Here is a 20226-nt window from a genome sequence, read left to right as displayed (position 1 = left end):
TTTGCTTTTCCTACAGGGAACTATTCCTAGATAACATCTGGCATAGGGAAAAAGTGCTCAATACACATGGTTTAAAAGGAATCAGGATTGAAGTGATTTATTGATTTATTATTGATATGTAATTAACCAGCAATCAGTGAGCATACATACAGGATCAGTATCACTGATATAACAGATAAACCACAGTAAGAAGACACTTACAAAGTGTCTTAAAATGTTTAAAATTTGTAGATGCTTATTAGCAGCCTTTCATGACTCATCCCCAAAAGGTCTAGCCACACACACAGACACACGCACACACACACTTGCTCACAGGGTTATATGCGTGCTTCCCACCCACTGTGCCATGAGGGTCACAGAGGTGCACCCCCTCATCTGCAGACCCTTCTGCGGTAGGTGTGTGTGCTGCAGCTCTACCTGATAGCTCTCTTTGCCAGTGATACTATTTTGGGGACAAAGACTCTGTCAGACACTGGGTGTCCCTACTTCCTACTCACCACTCTCTATGCCGAGTACTTTTTTCTTTTTAAATCAGCCTGTGACATTAGCCTTACAGTTCACTTATTCTAAATCCCTGCACGCTTTCTCATAATGTCCCTGTGATTTAAGAAAAGCTCCCTATAAACATCCACTGAGTGACTCACCATCATTCTTTCTATCTCCTCTTAGTAGACTGCTTTCCTATGACAACTGAGAAAAAGCTAACATAGGTTTTGATGTGCAGAGATCACTCATGCTGATCGATACGTTCTCACTATCTCCTTTCACTCCTTTTGTTGATATCCTGCCTGCTACCTTTTATGTTATATTTGTAAGCTTTATGGGAGAAAAAAAATGTTTTTGCTGTGTTCATACAGTGTCAAAACAGTATTATTTTGGTCTATGTTTTGAGGTTCAAGCCATACAGTAATATAAATTGCAATATTTCATAAAAAACACCATCCATTGAATGGGTGTTTGTTCAGGGAGTGCTCCACTATATAAGGGAATTATAAGCTCCCACAAAGCATCCTTCAGAAAAGAATACGACCATTCCAAAAGTCGCACAAACAAAGGATCCGAACATGAATAGAACGCTAAGCAATAATCACAGAACTGGTGTCCTTACTCATAGAAATACAAATCTCAGGTACAAATAGCATAAATCTCTCAGTTCTTTCAATCAACATTATGAGGAATAATAGCAGATGCTGTACGATTTAAAAAAAAAATCTCAACATATTATGCATCTCACTTATACAGCAGGTGAGCATTAAAGGTTCACATTTTCTGTAATGTTTGGCATATCCTAAATTTACTTTTTCTTCATTAATCACTTTTCCATATTTCAGGAATATTTAAAATAGAAAAAAAAAACAGTGTAGAAAGAGGTGAAGTGCCAGCCAGACTGCAAAATAACACTATTTTTCTTTTGAGAAACAGCATTTTGTTTTTATGAGGGAATGCTGTTAACTTGGTGTCTGAAAGAATAACCAGTGAACTACGTGATAAAACCCTGCCAAACAGAACGACAGCCACTGCACTCATATAGCCACCTTTCAGTTTGAAGAAGGGTCCTTACACGGTACTGTACATGCAATCATAAAACAGAGACCTAAAATCTCATAACACCAACATACATTACTGTCTTCCATCCCTTGGGTCTCTACTTGCCTCAGTAGCTACAATCCCTTCTTTTCCAGACACATGGCATAGAATCATAGAATCACAGAATCATTTAGGTTGGAAAAGACCTTTAAGATCATCCAGTCCAACCATTAACCTACACTACCAAGTCCACCACTAAACCAAAAAGGGTAGAGTAGCAATTTCATGTTTCCTGTCTCGGTGGCTGGATTATTTTTTAATGAAAGTAAAAACTAGGAATCGTTAAGATTGAAAAGGACCTCTAAGATCATCAGTCCAATCATCAACCCAACACCACCATGCCCACTAAACCATGTCCACAAGTGCCACATCTACCCGTTTTTGGAACACTTTCCAGGGATGGTGATTCCACCATCTCTCTGGGCAGCCTGTTGCACTTCTTGACCACTCCTTCTGTGAAGAAATTTTTCCTAATATCCAATCTAAACCTCCCCTGGTGCAGCTTGAGCCCATTTCCTCTCGTCCTGTCACTAACTACTTGGGAGAAGAGACCAACACCCACCTCACTACAACCTCCTTTCAGGTAGTTGTAGAGAGAGATAAGGTCTCCCCTCAGCCTCTTCTTCTCCAGGCTAAACAACCCCAGTTCCTTCAGCTGCTCCTCATAAGGCCTGTGCTCCAGACCCTTCACCAGCTCCATTGTCCTTCTCTGAACACACTCCAGCACCTCAATGTCTTTCTTGTATTGAGGGGCCCAAAACTGGACACAGTATTCAAGGTACAGCCTCACCAGCACTGAGTACAGGAGGACAATCACCTCCCTGGTCCTGCTGGCCACACTAGTCCTGATACAAGCCAGGATGCTGTTGGCCTTCTTGGCCACCTGGGCACACTGCTGACTCATATTCAGCCAGCTGTCAACCAACACCCCCAGGTCCTTTTCCATGAGGCAGCTTTCCAACCACTCCTCCCCAAGCCTGTAGTGTTGCATGGGGCTGTTGTGACCCAAGTGCAGGACCTGGCACTTGGCCTTGTTAAACCTCATACTGTTGGCCTCGGCCCATCAATCCAGCCTGTTCAGGTCCCTCTGCAGGGCCATCCTACCCTCCAGCAGATCGACACTCCCACCCATCTTGGTGTCATCTGCAAACTTACTGATGGTGCACTCAATCCCCTTATCCAGATTGCTGATAAAGATATTAAAGAAGACTGGCCCCAGAATGGAGCCCTGGGGAACACCACTCCTGACCGGCCGTAGACTGGACTTAACTCCATTCACCACTACTCTCTGAGCTCGGCTACCCAACCAGTTTTTTACCCAGCGAAGAGCATGCCCGTCCAAGACATGAGCTGCCAGCTTCCTAAGGAAAATGTATGGGAGATGGTGTCAAAGGCTTTGCTGAAGTCTAGGTAAATGACGTCCACAGCCTTTCCTTCATCCACCAGGTGGGTCACCATGTCATAAAAGGAGATCAGGTTGGTCAAGCAGGACCTGCCTTTCATGAACCCATGCTGGCTGGGCCCAATCCCCTGGTTCACCTGCACATGCCTGTTGAGTTCACTCAAGATGAACCGCTCCATAATCTTTTCCGGCACCAAGGTCAGGCTGACAGACCTGTAGTTCCCCAAATCCTCTTTCCGGCCCTTCTTGTAGATGGGTGTCACATTGGCAAGCCTCCAGTCATCAGGGACCTCCCCTGTTAACCAAGACTGCTGATAGATCATGAAGGGCGGCTTGGTAAGCTCCTCCACCAGCTCCCTCAGTACTCTCGGGTGGATCCCATCTGGCCCCATAGACCTGTGAGCGTCCAGGTGGTGTAGCAGGTCATTAACTGCTTCCTCCTGGATTATGGGGGCTCCATTCTGCTCTCCATCCCTGTCTTCCAGCTCAGGGGGCTGAATGCCCTGGGGATGACTGGTCTGGCTATTAAAGACTGAGGCAAAGAAGGCATTAAGTACCTCAGCCTTTTCCTCATCTTTGGTGGCAATGTTCCCCCCCACATCCAGCAAAGGATGGAGATTCTCCTTGGCTCTCTTTTTATTGTTGATGTACTTGTAAAAACATTTTTTATTATGTATATATGTACCATTTTTTATTATGTATGCATGTACCACTTGAAGCTCTCAGGGATAGATTTAACTCCACAGTATTCTTTTTTCCCATGAAATTGGAGACAGAGATATATGAGGAGAGCTATAATGCCCTTAGTCCATTCAAATAGCATTTTGCTTTGTCTTGCAAGTACTACTTAAAGCTCTAAAACAAACCTCGGTATGTTTTTGTCTGTCTTATGGTGAAGACTCAAAAACAGTTTCAGAAAAAGAAATAGTAAACCAAGAACTGTTCACAGATTTTCCACCACAATTTTAATTGAAAACATGAGTACATGTTTACAGTACCTTTTACAAAATTTAAAAAAAAAAGCCTTCATTTTGCTGAAATTTCACTTTTTTTTTTTTTTTTTAAAGAAATAAACAAAGTCTAATGATGTGAAAACACTGAGATGCTGGGTGAGGATTGTTTACTGAGCTTCCTTTGATACCTGCTGGATTATTTGGGACAGTTATGGCAGGGATGGTTCTACACATACTGCATAGGGTAATATCTCAAAGCACACACTGAAGTCCAAGTCAAGGACTCCTTGGTGTATTATTATAAACTAGCCTTAGGAGTCAACTTGTATCATGGAAAACCAACACAGAAGCTCTTCTTGCTGCAGCAGTCGTTAAACACAGAGATGTAATGAGGCGGCCTCAGCTACCATCAACATGCTGCACTGTGTGCCCAGAGCTGGCTTCCAGAGGTGAACTTCCCTACTGCATGCTCCAGACAAGCAAAATCACAGTTGGGTATAAATCTCAATTTATTGAATACCCTCATATAAAGCCATAGTTTTCTACAGACAAACATAAGATATGAAATGTTGCTGGTTTGTTTCTCTTTTTACAAAGATATATATGATCAGATCCCCCTGCACATCTCACTGAAGTGTCAGTCAGCCATTAAAAGACAAAAACAACATTCAGAACAGTAAAGTTTCAACAGAAAGGAAAACTTATCATTGTTTCACTAAGCTGAATAATATTGCCTATTTGATATATACAGTACAGTTCTAAATAGGCACTAGATAGCATAGAAGTTTAGGGACCTTGTTCTACTCAAAACTTATTACCTCCTTGTTATCTTGTAAACACCTTCTCTGGTACCATTATATGTAAGTTTACTTCCCTGCACCAAAACCAATAAAAGAACAAATTTTGTTTCACTTTGTTTTGTGTAAAAACTGACAGCCACTGCTGGTGCACTGACCTCTGAGCAATCAGAACTGCACTCTGATTTTGAAGCAACCTTGAAACTAAAAAACCTTTTACATGTTGCTGTCTGCTATCCATGCACATGAGTCGTTCCTGCACACACAAACAGCAGAATTCCAAAATCCTCCATAAACCTTCCAGACATTGAGACCTGTGTGTACTTCACAGTACTGCCATACGGATTAGATCATGAGATTCAAATTCAGTCCCTAGATTTTGGCCTCTAGTGTGGAACATCAAAAAAGATTCTATCAGCAACAATCATTTTATCAGCATACATTTCCAAAATTATTTTTAGGTATGTGGACCTTTGGTGCTTGCAGCTATGAAATTTGTATTCACAGTTTGGGAGCATTGCTTTTTAATTATAATGTCCTATTTAGTTTGCCCATGAAAAAAAAAGAAAATCAGTACATTTCCTAACCCATTAGGCAAGACTGGGTTTCTTGTGTCTGGGCAAAAAAGGCACAGGTTACCATCATTAACTAAGAGTTAAATAACCTTGAGATTTCCACAAACTCTATGCAATGCAGAGTGACAATGTAATTAAAATGTTGTGATGTGTGATTTGTATAGACTGCACTGAGAGCTGTAACCAGATTAACTACATGACTTGCACACACTGCCTGCAATGAGTTATACCACTCTAAATAATTACAAGAATTAAGCTCTAACACAGACTGTCTACGAAATATATTCGCTCTGACCAGATTAAGTACTAGAATTAATAGATTTATACTGACTCTACCCACAAAGTGAAAGTCCCTTGCAATATAAAATACAAAAAAGTGGTCATACTGCGTACAATACAATGCAGTCACAGCTCAGTCTCAGTGGGATGATCTGGTGCACTCTACTATATTTTAACCGGGGGTAAAATGGCATAACCTCATTTCTTTAAACAATGGCTGTGTCATACTGCTTAATTATGATTTTGTACAGGCTGGTCTAAACGTAAATGTACAGAATATGCCTATTCTGCCAAACAATTTAAATTCCCCATTTGCTTCTGGTCCCTCAACATAGGGGTCTCAGAGAAGACTAAGGGTCAATCACTGTGTAGCATGGTTAAGGTCAATCTACTCTGGACACAGTTAGCTCTTACCAGAGTAGATGCTACTTTTCCCCCCTTACCCTGGGATACAGGCATGGTACAGATGCAAAGCAAGAGTGAGATTGTGGAGTACTCTTTGGAGCACTTTAAGCACTAGACAATTTCAACCATAGCTGAAATGATCTTTAGGTTTCAAACCAAGGTACAAGAGTGGGCTAAAGCACCAGCAGTTTTGCTTTTGTCTCAGGGATGCATGCTGAGTACATACTTAATTTCATCCCTGTGATAATCCCACACAAGGAAGTTTTTCAAAAGCAGATATACATGTGCTGTGGTTAACCTGGCTAAACACCACACAGCCGTTCACTCACTACCCACCTCCCCAGTGGGATGGGGGGGACAACTGGGAAAAAAAAAAAAATAAAACTTCATGGGCTGAGGTAAAGAGAGTTTAATAGGACAGAAAATAATAATAGTAATGATAATAGTAATATACAAAATAAGTGATGCACAATATAATCGCTCACCATCTTGCCAACCGATACCCAGACAGTTCCCGAGAAGCGATCGCTGCTCCCCGGCCAACTCCCCCCCCAGTTTATATACTGAGCGTGACACCATATGGTATGGAATAGCCCTTTGGTCAGTTTGGATCAACTATCTTGGCTGTGACCCCTCCCAGCTTCTTGTGCACCTGGCAGAGCATGGAAAGCTGAAAAAGTCCTTGCCTAGTGTAAGCAGTACTTAGCAACAACTAAAACATCAGTGTGTTATCAACAGTCTTCTCCTACTAAATCCAAAACACAGCACTATACCAGCTACAAGGAAGAAAATTAACTCTATCCCAGCCAAAAGCAAGACAACATCCAGTAAGAGCTATGCCTGCCACCGTAAGTAAAGGGAATGTTAGAAAATGACACTCAGATAGAAAGAAGGTAGAACACAGGAAAGGGGAAGATCATCCCTGAGGTGGTCAAGCAGTTGGACTAGATGATTTTTGTAGGTCCCTTCCAACTGAAATATTCTATTCTGTACTCTTTTCTATTCTACATTCTATTTTACTCTATAATCCTATCCTATCCTATGCTATTCTATTCTATGCTATTCTATTGTAAATAAGAACTTTCTGAAAATTAAAGCTGACTTTAAACTTATACTAAACTGAAGGAACACGACCTACATTAGTGAAGATCCCTGACTATCACAGCAGTTTCATGAGAAAACCAAGGAACCGGATTAGAAATTCTTCTACAAACCTGAAATCAGACCAGGCTTTCTCATACATCTGTAGTGAGTGCTTATGCAGGATTAGGACTCAAATACTATAGAATCATAGAATCGTTTAGGTTGGAAAGATCTTTAAGATCATCAAGGCCAACCATTAACCTAACACTACCAAGTCCACCACTAAACCTTGAATGTTTCTTGAATGTTGAACCAATTAAGAGTAAAATAATAATTAATTTCATGTTTCCTGGCTTAGTGGCTGGATTATTTTTTAATTAAAGTAAAACTAGAATAGAATCATTAAGGTTGGAAAGGACTTCTATGATCATCAGTCCAACCATCAACCCAACACCACCATGCCTACTAAACCATGTCACAAAGTGCCATGTCTACCTCCAGGGATGGTGACTCAACCACCTCTCTAGGCAGCCTGTTCCAACGCTTGACCACCATTTCCATTAAGAAATTTCTCCTAATATCCAATATAAACCTCCCCTGGTGCAGCTTGAGCCCATTTCCTCTCGTCCAGTCACTAACTACTTGGGAGAAGAGACCAACACCCACCTCACTACAACCTCCTTTCAGGTAGTTGTAGACAGCAATAAGGTCTCCCCTCAGCCTCCTTTTCTCCAGACTAAACAACCCCAGTTCCCTCAGCTGCTCCTCATAAGGCCTGTGCTCCAGACCCTTCACCAGCTTCGTTGCCCTTCTCTGAACACACTCCAGCAACTCAATGTCCTTCTTGTATTGAGGGGCCCAAAACTGGACACAGTATTCAAGGTGCGGCCTCACCAGCGCTGAGTACAGGAGGACAATCACTTCCCTGCTCCTGCTGGCCACACTATTTCTGATACAAGCCAGGATACTATTGCCCTTCTTGACCAGCTGGGCACACTGCTGACTCATATTCAGCTGGCTGTCAACCAACACCCCCAGGTCCTTTTTGGCCAAGCAGCTTTCCAGCCACCCTTCCCCAAGCCTGTAGCGTTGCATGGGGTTGTTGTGCCTGAAGTGCAGGACCAGGCAGTTGGCCTTGTTGAATCTCATACAATTAGCCTTGGCCCATTGATACAGCCTGTCCCTGCACCCGCCTACCACCATACATGTCCTCCTTCACCATGGTAGTCTATTCAAACACAGCATGTAGAGGTTTTCTAGTCTCACATAATTTTAAAATTGTTATTATTTGTTTTAAAAGACAATTTGATTTAAGTATTTTTCCTGTGAGGAAGTTATACATGCACATACAAAATAGAGGAATAGAATAAGTTAATTGAACATGGTAAGATAAGCATTCAGTTTTCTTTTCTTCTAACATTAAGAGTCTGATGAAAGGTGGGGGAAGAGGCTGATAGGCTGCGAGAGAAGGAAATATAGTTCTGATACTGGAGTTGTTCATTCTGTTATCTACAAAAAGGAATAAAGAAGTCTAGGCCTTGGCAACATTTTTTGAGTGGTAAATAGAATAGACTTCCAGATATGGAAGCTGTGTGAAACTCATTTAGCCTGTCTCTGTCACCAACCCCACACCATGGTGCAATAAAAAGCCTAAAACACAGGTATAAATCACAGAAAGGAAAACTGTCAACTGTGATATTGTTAAGATAAGCATAAGCCAAGGCAAAACTGAATTATGTCTAGACACTTAGACTAGAGCTTTTCCATGTGTCAAAGAACAGTCTACATTAGAAAAAGGATGCTTTCAAAATGAGGAAAGAAAAGTCAAATTAGGTTCAGAAGGGTTTCTGAGCTCCATAAAAACTGAGGCTACATAAAAAATATTTTCTTTGGTTTACAATTTTATATCACTGTAATACTTAAAAAGCCTACAATTTAAATGCATACTCATCCCATGGAGCTATCGCATTTCTTCCTAGAGGCAGAAAATTTGAGCTTTGTCTGCTTCTTCAGTAACTCTTAGTTGCTAGTGTTTTGTTTACTTATTTATGTATTAACCTTTACTTTCCTTCTGTTTCTTTCTTCTTTTTCTGGTATACCCATCCCACTAGCCATGCAGTTAGTTTATCACAATTAGGTTTCTCACTTGTCTCTACTGATCAGCCTTTTATCATTGCCACAAGAAACAAAGGATTAGTTATAGAAACAGAACTATAAAGAGGCTATATTACGGGAGTCACTCTTTCATAGTAAGAGTTCATCTGACACACTCTGACTGTGTTTCAGGCAAAATTGGTGAGAAGACTGAAGAATAAGGGTGTATTCAAAGCAAGCATTACTACATCATCAATATTTAGAAACAGGAAAGACTGCAGGCCCCAATTACTCCAACTAATCTAATTTCCAAAGAGGAATGAATTTCTGGTGACAGGGTCTTCTTGTGTCTAACGTGGTATTGGTTCTCTTCCTAATATCCTCACAAATTCCTAAGTTGATTTATGTGTCTCAATTTCTTATCTGTTGAGTAAAGATAATAACATTCATGATACCTCATAGAGGTTTTAAAAGGCTAAATTCAAATGTGAGATTTTTGATTAATGTAATAACAAATAAACATAAGCAATTTTCTAGTAGGAATTCCACCTCCTGTAAGAAAAAGAATTAAAACCACTAGTAATAACAAAGAGAAATGTAAAATGAAACTTACTAAGATCATAACTTTATGTAATGAACAACGCTTTTTAGTGGAACTTCAAATCCTACTTATGTTTTCACTTCTTCTAATGGGTATTTGCTCCCTCCGTTTCACTCATCTCAGGAAAGTCAGTTAATCTCCTTTTTGGAATCAAACAGTCCAAGCAAGAAGGACCAGAACATAATAATCTACCTTGTAATTGAAGTGGAAGCAACCGTCAGGACCTAGTACGATTCAGCCTGAAACCTAGCATTAAGTCCACGTGAGCTGAATTTAGCAGGTGTTGTAAAAGAAAAAAACACAGGTCTTTGTGAATTACTGAAAAATATTCATAGTGATTTACTACAGTAATAGATATTTCTTATGATCTTGTTTGGCTCACTGTTTTCCTCATGGTGTTCTATTTTCTTAAGTAGAAGTGATACCCCATCAAAAGGGTTCAAGCTAAATAAATAAATGGGATAAAAATGAGACCTCAAGTGCCCAGGAATCACAATTGCCAAAAGCTGGTATTGACAATATAGATGTAAGGATTAAAAAAATGAGAAAAAAATCAGAGGCAATCATAACTATTACGAAGTACTTTCTGTGTCTATTGCCAAATAACTGCCTGGATATGACTGCTAGCAGCAGAGGCCAGCAAAACTGTAGTGAGCTGTAGTGACTGGAAAACCACTGTATGAGGTTGCTTCATGAAGGGGAGCTGCAGCAGTGCCCCAGACCTATGGGCAGGTATACGCTTCCCATCCTATAACCAACTAAACCCAGCCCATCTCAGCAGATGCTCTGCAAGATGAACCTCACAGATTTTCAGCATCTTTTCATTAACTTGGCAGTTAATATAAATGAATAGACTATTTACCTACTACTAATAGAAAGAAATTGTCTTCACTTACAACCATTTCCACAGATTTGCCCCCACCTCCTTGATGACTGAGGGAAAGATACCTGAAACTTGTTATGGTGGAGCAGGACTACATTTTTGCATTGCAGAACTATTAAAGCAGGCTGCAAGAATTATTCATAAGCATTGAAACAAAAGAGATATAAACCAATAAAAAAGAAACTAAATCTGCACTAATTAGCAATAGTAATTAATCTGTGTGATGTAACAGAAATAAATGTAAAAAAGAAAAAGAACAAAGTCTTAGGTTAAATTAAGCAGGGAAAAACAGATTAGCATGATCAGTGCCACAAAACTGACTATAAACCTTAAAATAAAAAATCTAATCTCATGTAGAATCTTTACTTTTTCTTTTTGAAAAGTTTTATAATCAGGCAAAGCTGTTTGGTTATAAATGATCAAATCACCTGAATGACTGACAACACTAAACCCATTCTGTGCCAAGAAATATATACATTACTTAGTGTCAGCAGAGGGAACAGAAAAGAATAAGTATATTAAAATACAATCTAAGAAGCATTAAAATACAATGTAAGAAACATGAAAAGGAAAAATAAGTAAACTAAGTTTATGGGCAAATATTTTTACACTGCTAAATTTGAAATAACATCATCCTAATATATGTGTGTGTGAGAGCAGTTCCTGATTCTAATATAGTAATACATTTATTTTGGAGATGTGAGATCGCTTTACAGGACCCACAAAAGTGAGCAGTCAGTGCTTAGATGTTTTCATTAGATACATCCTCTGAATGGTACTTGGTTCAAATATCACATAAGAAAGAAAAGAATTTACTAATAAAATTGATCTGTAGGGAAGGAAGATCAGTGGGCCAAACAGCAGGTCAAAACAGGTTGTTCTCTCTTGGCTTATGATTGTTTTTTTTTTTCTTTCTCCTCCCCTTAACTTTCTGTCCTCTTTAAGAGACAAGAAGCATACAAATCCTAAAAACACCTTTGGAAATAAAATATTTGGTAGTCTTAAATAATACACTGAAACAAATTGCAACACATAATTTTCAATAGGCATTTTCCAGGTTAAAAAATAAATGGACATCCTCCTTCCTCTACCCTGCAAATATACACACACATACACATTCTATACTTAAAAAGGGGGAGCCTAAATGTACCCTCCACTTCCAAGCTAGCAAAGAGAACTACTATTTGAAAGGAGAAAGATTTTTGGTTTCCTGCAGTGTAGAAGATGGTCCATGATCTTTTATATGACAACCTTAAAATACCCCTATTGAAGACCAGTAAAGGCAGGTTCTATCAACAAGATTTGGAATGGAATCTGAAAGCCATGACAACAAAGTATGAAATGTAGGTTTAGTTTTAATGGTTCCTTCAGAATCTTCATCAGTATTTAATACTTATATGGTAGATGCCTTGATAAGTATTTAGACAGTACTGTTCCATTATCTGTACACCTACAAAAAAACCAGGGATCTAAGCTTTCGCAAACAACTTTTTTTCTTAAGGTGTATAGGAAGATAATGGGCCTGAAAAAGGGTTATTTTCCACAACCCACCTTTAGTGTTAGGTAACAGGTACTCACACCTGCCAGAATACTTGTAAAACAGATGGTCAAAAGCCAGAGTCATTAATTTTTGCATTAGAGACATCCAGGTGGTAAAATTTTGGATAATCTGCTGAATTCTTTTCCAAAGATAATTTATTCAGTGAAGGTAGAAGTGTATTTCTATTTTAAGTTTTTTAACCTGGTATAACAGATTAATGATATATCATGTTGCATTACATTGCCTTCCACGTAATCTACTATATCACAGTGTGTCAAGATAGCTAAGAACTTTCATAGTGTAAGGCAATTTAAACATAGCACCGAAACTGATGCACAGAGTTAGTGTCCACTTCCTTCCTTCCTACTCCATCCAAGAGAGAGATACCTTCCAACCTGGGGGAGCATGCAAGAGGAATAAGCAGCAGTTATTATACTTCTGCCCACATACAATATGATGTCATGCTTAATATATAAACTGTGGGGAGTTGGCCAGGAGGCAGCGATTGCTGCTTGGGAACTGTCTGGGTATCAGTCGTTGGGTAGCGAGCAATTGCGTTGTGCATCACTTGCTTTGTGTATCATTATTACTATTATATTGTTATTATTATCATTACTATTTTATTTTGTTTCAATTATTAAACTGTTCTTATCTCAACCTAGGAGTTTTTCTCACTTTTACTCTTCCAATTCTGTCCCCCATGCCATCGGGGTAGGGGGAGCGAGCAAGCAGCTGCATGGTGGTTAGTTGCTGGCTGGGGTTAAACCACAACAATGAGTTTGCACTGTGCAGTCTCTTTCTGAGTTTCCACCTTCAATAAATCTAACAAAAATTGTAACACAGAAAAAATTTCCTCTGCTAATGATGCACAGTAGAGTCTGGCTTATATCTAGTGTAAAAGTCTCAGTCCCTTAAGTGCTCCATGACTTCATATTTTGGATATTGTACATGGTTCTGGGTCAAACTACAAATTGATCAGGTTTGAATATTAATCAAGCTGACCTCAATTTTAAATATGTTACCACTTATGACTGCTTTTAAAACTGCTTAGTAATATCTTTACATAAATAAAATGACCAAATAAAAGTAGAGATATAGACGAGCTTCTCCAACAGAAACTAATAAAATTAAATTTTTTTCTTCTGTGTAACATCCTTTTTCTTGTGTGTGATAAATGGATGGCAGTTGTCCATATGTGCCAGAGATTGCTGTACTTAGAAGTCACACTCCTCCCTACACAAGCAAAGGAATCGTTTTAGTCTTGAGCCTAATAAAATAATAATCACTAGGACAACAGGTATAATTGCTGCCAGCTATTACTATGCTACCCCATTGGAGTGTATGATTCTATTCTGATTGCTCTTTTTCCTGCTTGGCAGATGGCAAATTGTCTTAATTATCCATTCACACTCTGAAACCTCTTTAACCTCAACCAGTTGCCTTCTTGAAGACCATCAAGCAGAAAACATGTTCATCCAGCTAAACATGATTATAAACTGTGTCTTTCTAATCATGCAGCAGTTTACCACTCAAAGCAATATTTATCCTATTACTATAGTAACAGTAATAGCTGCCTATATTAATATAGGCAACCTTCTGAGAGCCCATGTCCTACTACTTACTATGCTAACAACAAAACAAAAATCAGCCTTGTAAGTCTACACTGCCTGTCTCCATCCAACACACTGTAAAATGTTTCTGCTTTCTGAACAAAATATAAGCTTTCCTCATTTTTTTGCTCCCCCACCAACATCAATAACTATGAATACATTCCCCTTGACCTTATTATATGAAAGGCATAGGAATTTCACCACTGAGAGTTACCATTTCTTCCCCAGACCCTGCATTAACGTCATGTTTTATGACCCAAAGTTTAATGACTTCAGTGTTTTCTGTGGAAGTATTTCCTAATGCAAAGGGTGTTTTCATAAACTGCCACCCAAACTCCCTATTTGTTTTCTTTTGCTTTTTATTTCATGTGTAATAGTGGGCAAAGGCCAGTTTAGTTGACACCTCACCATTACTTGAACGTCCTGTGAGACTCACAAGCCTACTATGACACACATGGAAATTCAGTTGAGAAAAAAATTAGCTGATTGACACTGGTCAAAAAGTCTACATTTTCACAAGCAGGGGGACTTTTCTGACAGGAGAGGGGACAGCATAACTTGCACACAAAACAACAACAACAAAAACACACAAAAACCCCAACAGCTACAGACAGTAGCCCCTACTCAGAACAGAGAGATTAATGATTCAAGTCACTGCAGGTGACTGATACAAATGTAATTTGAACTTTAAGACTATAATTGATTTGTAAATATACAGTGAAAATTTATTTCATAGGTGTTCAAAAGTTTTTCAAATATGCAGCATTACTTTTTCCAATGAAGATTTCTTCAAATTCAGAGGACTGTCTGGTCACTTCCAGTATGAGAGGAAAACAAATTCTGAAATCCTACAGATGCTGTGAAACCACATCATTATCTTTTAGACAGTTCTATTTAAAATAATATCTTTTTTACCTCCATTATATCCAAGAAAGCTCACAGCAATGTTAGATGAAACTTCTAAACACACAAACATAACAATTACATGTGAATTATAGAAACTCTCTCAAGTGTAAAAAATGTTTCAATATTAAAGTATTTTAAAAACTAAAAAAAATAAAGAATTCACGTCTCAAAAATGTAGTAATCACTTGTCCTGGTTTTGGCTGGGATAGAGTTAATTTTCTTCCTTGTAGCAGACATAGTGCCGTGGTTTGCATTTAGTAGGAGAAGAATGTTGATAACACACTTATGGTTTAGTTGTTGCTAAGTACTGCTTACACAAGACAAGGACATTTTCAACTTCCCATGCTCTGCCAGGTGCACAAGAAACTGGGAGGGGTCACTGCCAAGATAGATGGTCCAAACTGCCCAGAGGGCTATTCCATACCATATGGTGTCACGCTCAGTATATAAGCTGGAGGGAGTTGGCTGGGAGGCTGCGATCGCTGTTCAGGAAATGGCTGAGTATCAGTCATTGGGTGGTGAGCAATTGCATTGTGCATCACTTATTTTGTATATTATTATTAATATTATTATTTTCCCTTCCTTTTCTGTCCTATTAAAATCTTTTTATCTCAGCCCACAAATTTTACTTTTTTTCCCCGATTCTCTCCCCCATCCCACTGGGGAGGGAGAGAGTGAGCAAATGGCTGTGTGGTATTTAACTGCCTGCTGGGTTAAACCACAACATCACTGTTCAACAAGACCAAAGATCAGTCATTACACATATGAAATGGAAGAGCAGGTTTAAAGTTATTTAAAAGTTTGAATAGATGTTACTGTTCAGAGATTTTCTAGCTATCTGACTAGACATACTACATGTTTAACCTCCTGCCAATGTATTCTTCTAGTCTTAATTTTCAGGACATGACTTTTTGGCTATATTGAACCTAGCTTATTGTGAAAAATCCAATGGAGCAAGAAATCCTTTCCCTGCTCCTTGAAAATTTCCACAATTTCAGGAATGTCTACATTTTACATGGAAATATATGAAAGATGTTTCACAGAGAGTTTGACGTGAAAACATGTGACTTGCTTTATTAAAACTACTGGCTTTGGGATTACAATATTCGTTCCAGATGAAAGAAGCAAGCTTAAGTCTACTCCTGTCCAGTTCATACCAGGGTCTTATCATCAGACTGATAAGTGCCATTGCATGACATGATCAGTCTCTGAGTGAACATAAGTGGAGAAACGTAAGATCATTTTTTCTCAGTTACAGAGAAGAGAGAGCCCCTTCAAGTGCATCAGACCATTTCCAGCTCCTCATCTTGGTTTCCCTCATCTGTTACCAAAAACCCACCGGGATGAAGTTGAAAATTTTTTATAAACTAGGTCACATGTTTTTATGTCAAACTATCTTCAAAAAATCTTCTCCATGAAAGAGAATATTTTTTAAGAACTTCTCAGTTTTGCTCTGAATATTTCCATGGTGAATTAAATGTAGTGCAACATCAGCGACATTATCTATTGTTATCATAGCATTAATAAAGAGAAAAAGAAAAAAAAAAAACACCAGCAGAAAAGAGGCAAAGAAGGATGTAAACTGAAATTTCTGAAGCTATGAATTAGATGTTGTCGTGGTTTAGCCCCAGCCAGCAACTAAACATTAAGTAGCCGCTTGCTCACTCCCCCTACCCCGATGGGATGGGGGACAGAATCGGAGGAGTAAGAGTGAGAAACACTCCTGGGTTGAGATAAGAACAGTTTCATAATTGAAATAAAGTAAAATAGGAATGATAATAATAACAATATAATAATGATAACAACAATATGCAAAGCAAGTGACGTACAATGTAATTGCTCACCACCCGCCCACCGATACCCAGACAGTTCCCGAGCAGCAATCGCTGCTCCCTGGCCAACCCCCCCCAATTTATATACTGAGCATGACATCATATGGTATAGAATAGCCCTTTGGGCAGTTTGGATCAACTATTCTGGCTGTGCCCCCTCCCAGTTTCTTGTGTACCTGGCAGAGCATGGGAAGGTGAAAAGTCCTTGACTAGCATAAGCAGTACTTAGCAACAACTAAACCATCAGTGTGTTATCAACATTCTTCTCCTACTAAATCCAAACCACAGCACTATGCCAGCTACTGGGAACAAAATTAACTCTATCCCAGCTGAAACCAGGACAGATATCTTGAAAGAATCTTCTTTTTCATTGCAGTTACTTGGCTGTTGCTGTTAATTAGATGGAATTAGGTATTCCATTTAATTTGCATAAGATATTTCCAAGTTCGTCTGTTGACGTGTGTCGTGGTTTAACCCCAGCCAGCAACTAAGCACCACCCAGCTGTTCACTCAGTCCCCCCTGGTGGGATGGGGGAGACAATCAAAAGGGTAAAAGTGAGGAAACTGGTGGGTTGAGATAAAGACAGCTTAATAGGCAAAGCAAAAGCCATGCACGCAAAGCAAAACAAGGAATTTGTTCACTGCTTCCCATTGGCAGGCAGGTGTTCAGCCATCTCCAGCAAAGCAGGGCGCCATCACATGCAACTCTTACTTGGGAAGACAGATGCCATCACTCCAAACTTCCTTCTTCTTCCCCCAGCTTTATATGCTGAGCATGACATCATATGGTATGGAATATCCCTTTTGTCAGTTGGGGTGAGCTATCCCAGCTGTGTCCCCTCCCAACTTCTTGTGCACCCCCAGACTACTCACTGGTGGGGTGATGTGAGAAGCAGAAAAGGCCTTGGCTCTGTGTAAGCACTGCTCAGCAATAACGAAAACATCCCTGTATTATCAACACTGTTTCCAGGACAAATCCAAAACATAACCCCATACTCGCTACTATGAAGAAAATTAACTCTATCCCAGCCAAAACCAGCACAACCTGCTACTAAATTATATACAGATATTTCCTTACACAAATCAGAGAACAAGACTCACTAATCCTGTCAAATCACATGCTCCTTTAAAAACTGGATTATTTTGCAGTCATAAACTTCACATTCTGTATATTTATGTAATGTATTTTGGGATTCAAAACACTATTGCCAACTTGATTTCTCTCATCACATTTAGTTGTTCTTTTTGTCTGCTGAGTAAATTAACTTCTGTCCCCAACAAATATTTCCAATGTATGACACCATCAGACCCCATGCATGTACACTTATTGACAGGACAATAAGTCTTATGTATTATCTCTTGAGAAACATACCCCATTTTACTGCACAGGTACAGCTCAGATATCTCCTCTGACAAAACCCACTCAATTATCCTTTTCTAAAATTTGGCATTAAAGTCAGTATGTCTCTTCTTGGATTTCCCACACTGACTTGCACCTATAGTTACAAAGGAAGAACAATGATAGTGAAATCACATATGCTGTAGAAAGCATGATTACAAGTAATTCCCAAAGGGCTACAGTAAACCTTTAACAATGGCAAAGCAGAAGCAACTAAGTTTTCTTGGTTACAAAAAAAAACCAAAACCAAACCAAACAAAAAACCAAAACCAGCAACAATAACAACAAAAAGCCCAGAAGCAAGAAACTTTTGTCATGATCTGTCAGACTTTCTCTACCACCAGCATTTTGAGCAGGTTTCTGTATGGTGCTATTCATTTCTGTTTGACACTGATGAATAAAGTCTATGATGTTCTCCACATGACTCCTCCTAGTGTTTCCTCAAAACTGTGCTCCCAGGCCAGTATACTCCTGAACAAAAAAATCCTTTCCACCACCTCTTTCAGTAGTGCATCTATAAGAGATAGGGAAAGAAAGAGAGAAACAAGAGATTTAAAACAAAACAGAAAAATAAAATAGCATGACCCAACCATAAGCCCTTGTCATTTTCCAGTTGAAACAAGGAAGATTAAAACAGCTATGAATGCAGAAATTTGACATTTTTTAAATCTATTTTACGTCACCCAACATTTTCAAAATATTCTAAAAAGCAACAAAATAGATCTGTTTTAACTAATTAATTAATTTAACTGAAAATCAGTTGTAATAATTAATTTCAAACATAAAAAAAGGATTTTTACATTTCCCTTCTCCAGAGTATGCTTTCATATTTAATTACACAGTCAGATTATCCAGTAATCCTTTCCTACGGAATTAAAAGCTTCTTCCCCTAACACAGCATATACACAATAACAAAGTTCGTCTGCTTTTCCGGATGATCTCAATTGCTTATCAAGAAGTTTGCATGTAATTCAGTTCATGTTTCCCCCACCTGTTCTCTGCTATGGACTCTATGTCATACGATTTGGCCTTTATAATTTGATATTGTTTATTTTAAGAAAGGTAACATGGACAGTGTAACAAAGTCTTGTTATGTTCTCCTTCATCTTCTTCCTCTCTATCACTTCTACTCAGCATGAAATATCAAATAACATTCAGTAAAGAGTATGAAAGCTGGTTTAGGCCCTCCAGCACAAAAGTGACCTCTAGACTCTACTACCCACATACAAATTTTAATGACCTGTAGCAGAAAGAGAAGTAGGAAGAAAAATTCAAGCATGATGACTGAAATAATTTCTCAGTGGAGCTCACGGATACTGATGCAGTCCAGGATTAAAAAAAAAACGAAACAAAAAACCAACCAATAAAACAAAAAACCTGTCACAGAATATATATATTCCACCTTTTTCTTTGGTAGTGAAAAAACAACAAAGCAAATGTTTTATACCAGTCTTCAGTATCTAGGCTACTTCCACTCAGTCACAGTCCCTTGCTTCAGGGCACTTTTTCCTGTCTGCATTTCATAAGAAATCTGGAAACTGAAAGCAGTCTCACAGCCTGCAAATACTGCATCCTATGAGAAAAAAATATATATAGCTCATTCACAAATGCAAGCACTGCCACTGCCTCCCGCCCCTTCACAGTGCCAGTGCCCCCATTTCACCTCATGTCCGTGCATGGTGGGAGCTATCCTCTGCTCTGCCACAAACACCAGTTTGGGCAAGAGGAACCTAACTTTTAAGGAAGCAATCTTGTGAAGCACTAAGCAGTGTCTTATAGCTATTTATTATGCAATTTAACCTAAAAGCCAGCACATTAGCTGCCAGCTCAATGGTTTGGAAGGTATTTCGGTTTTATTGTGTCTAATTTCCAGGTTTCCAAACACACAGACAATATATGTATATAAATATTTGAGAAACTGTGGCTGGAACTCTGCCCAAACATTTGCAGAAGTAATTACACCAGTTAACATCAATATAAGGACTAGCATATTAACATTGTGGCAAGCCCTAACCTCTTTTTCTGCTGCTCTGAAATCTGAGCTACTTCTCAAGGTAAGTGACCGTAGTTCTGATACGGATTAAGATTCAAGAATCCACAATGCAAAAATAGAGGAGAAAATCAGAGCAGGGAGACAATGTGGCTTCAGCGTCAGGTGAGTGAGTACAGTGACTTTCACCTTGTCATGGTTTAGCCCCAGCCAGCAACTAAGCACCACGCAGCTGCTCACTCACTCCCCCTACCCCGATGGGATGGGGGAGAGAATTGGAGGAGTAAGAG

This window comes from Pelecanus crispus, chromosome 2 (genome assembly GCF_030463565.1).
Source record: "Pelecanus crispus isolate bPelCri1 chromosome 2, bPelCri1.pri, whole genome shotgun sequence".
Classification (NCBI taxonomy): Eukaryota; Metazoa; Chordata; class Aves; order Pelecaniformes; family Pelecanidae; genus Pelecanus; species Pelecanus crispus.
The sequence above is the reverse complement of the archived record's forward strand: the minus strand, read 5'-3'. Positions refer to the sequence as shown.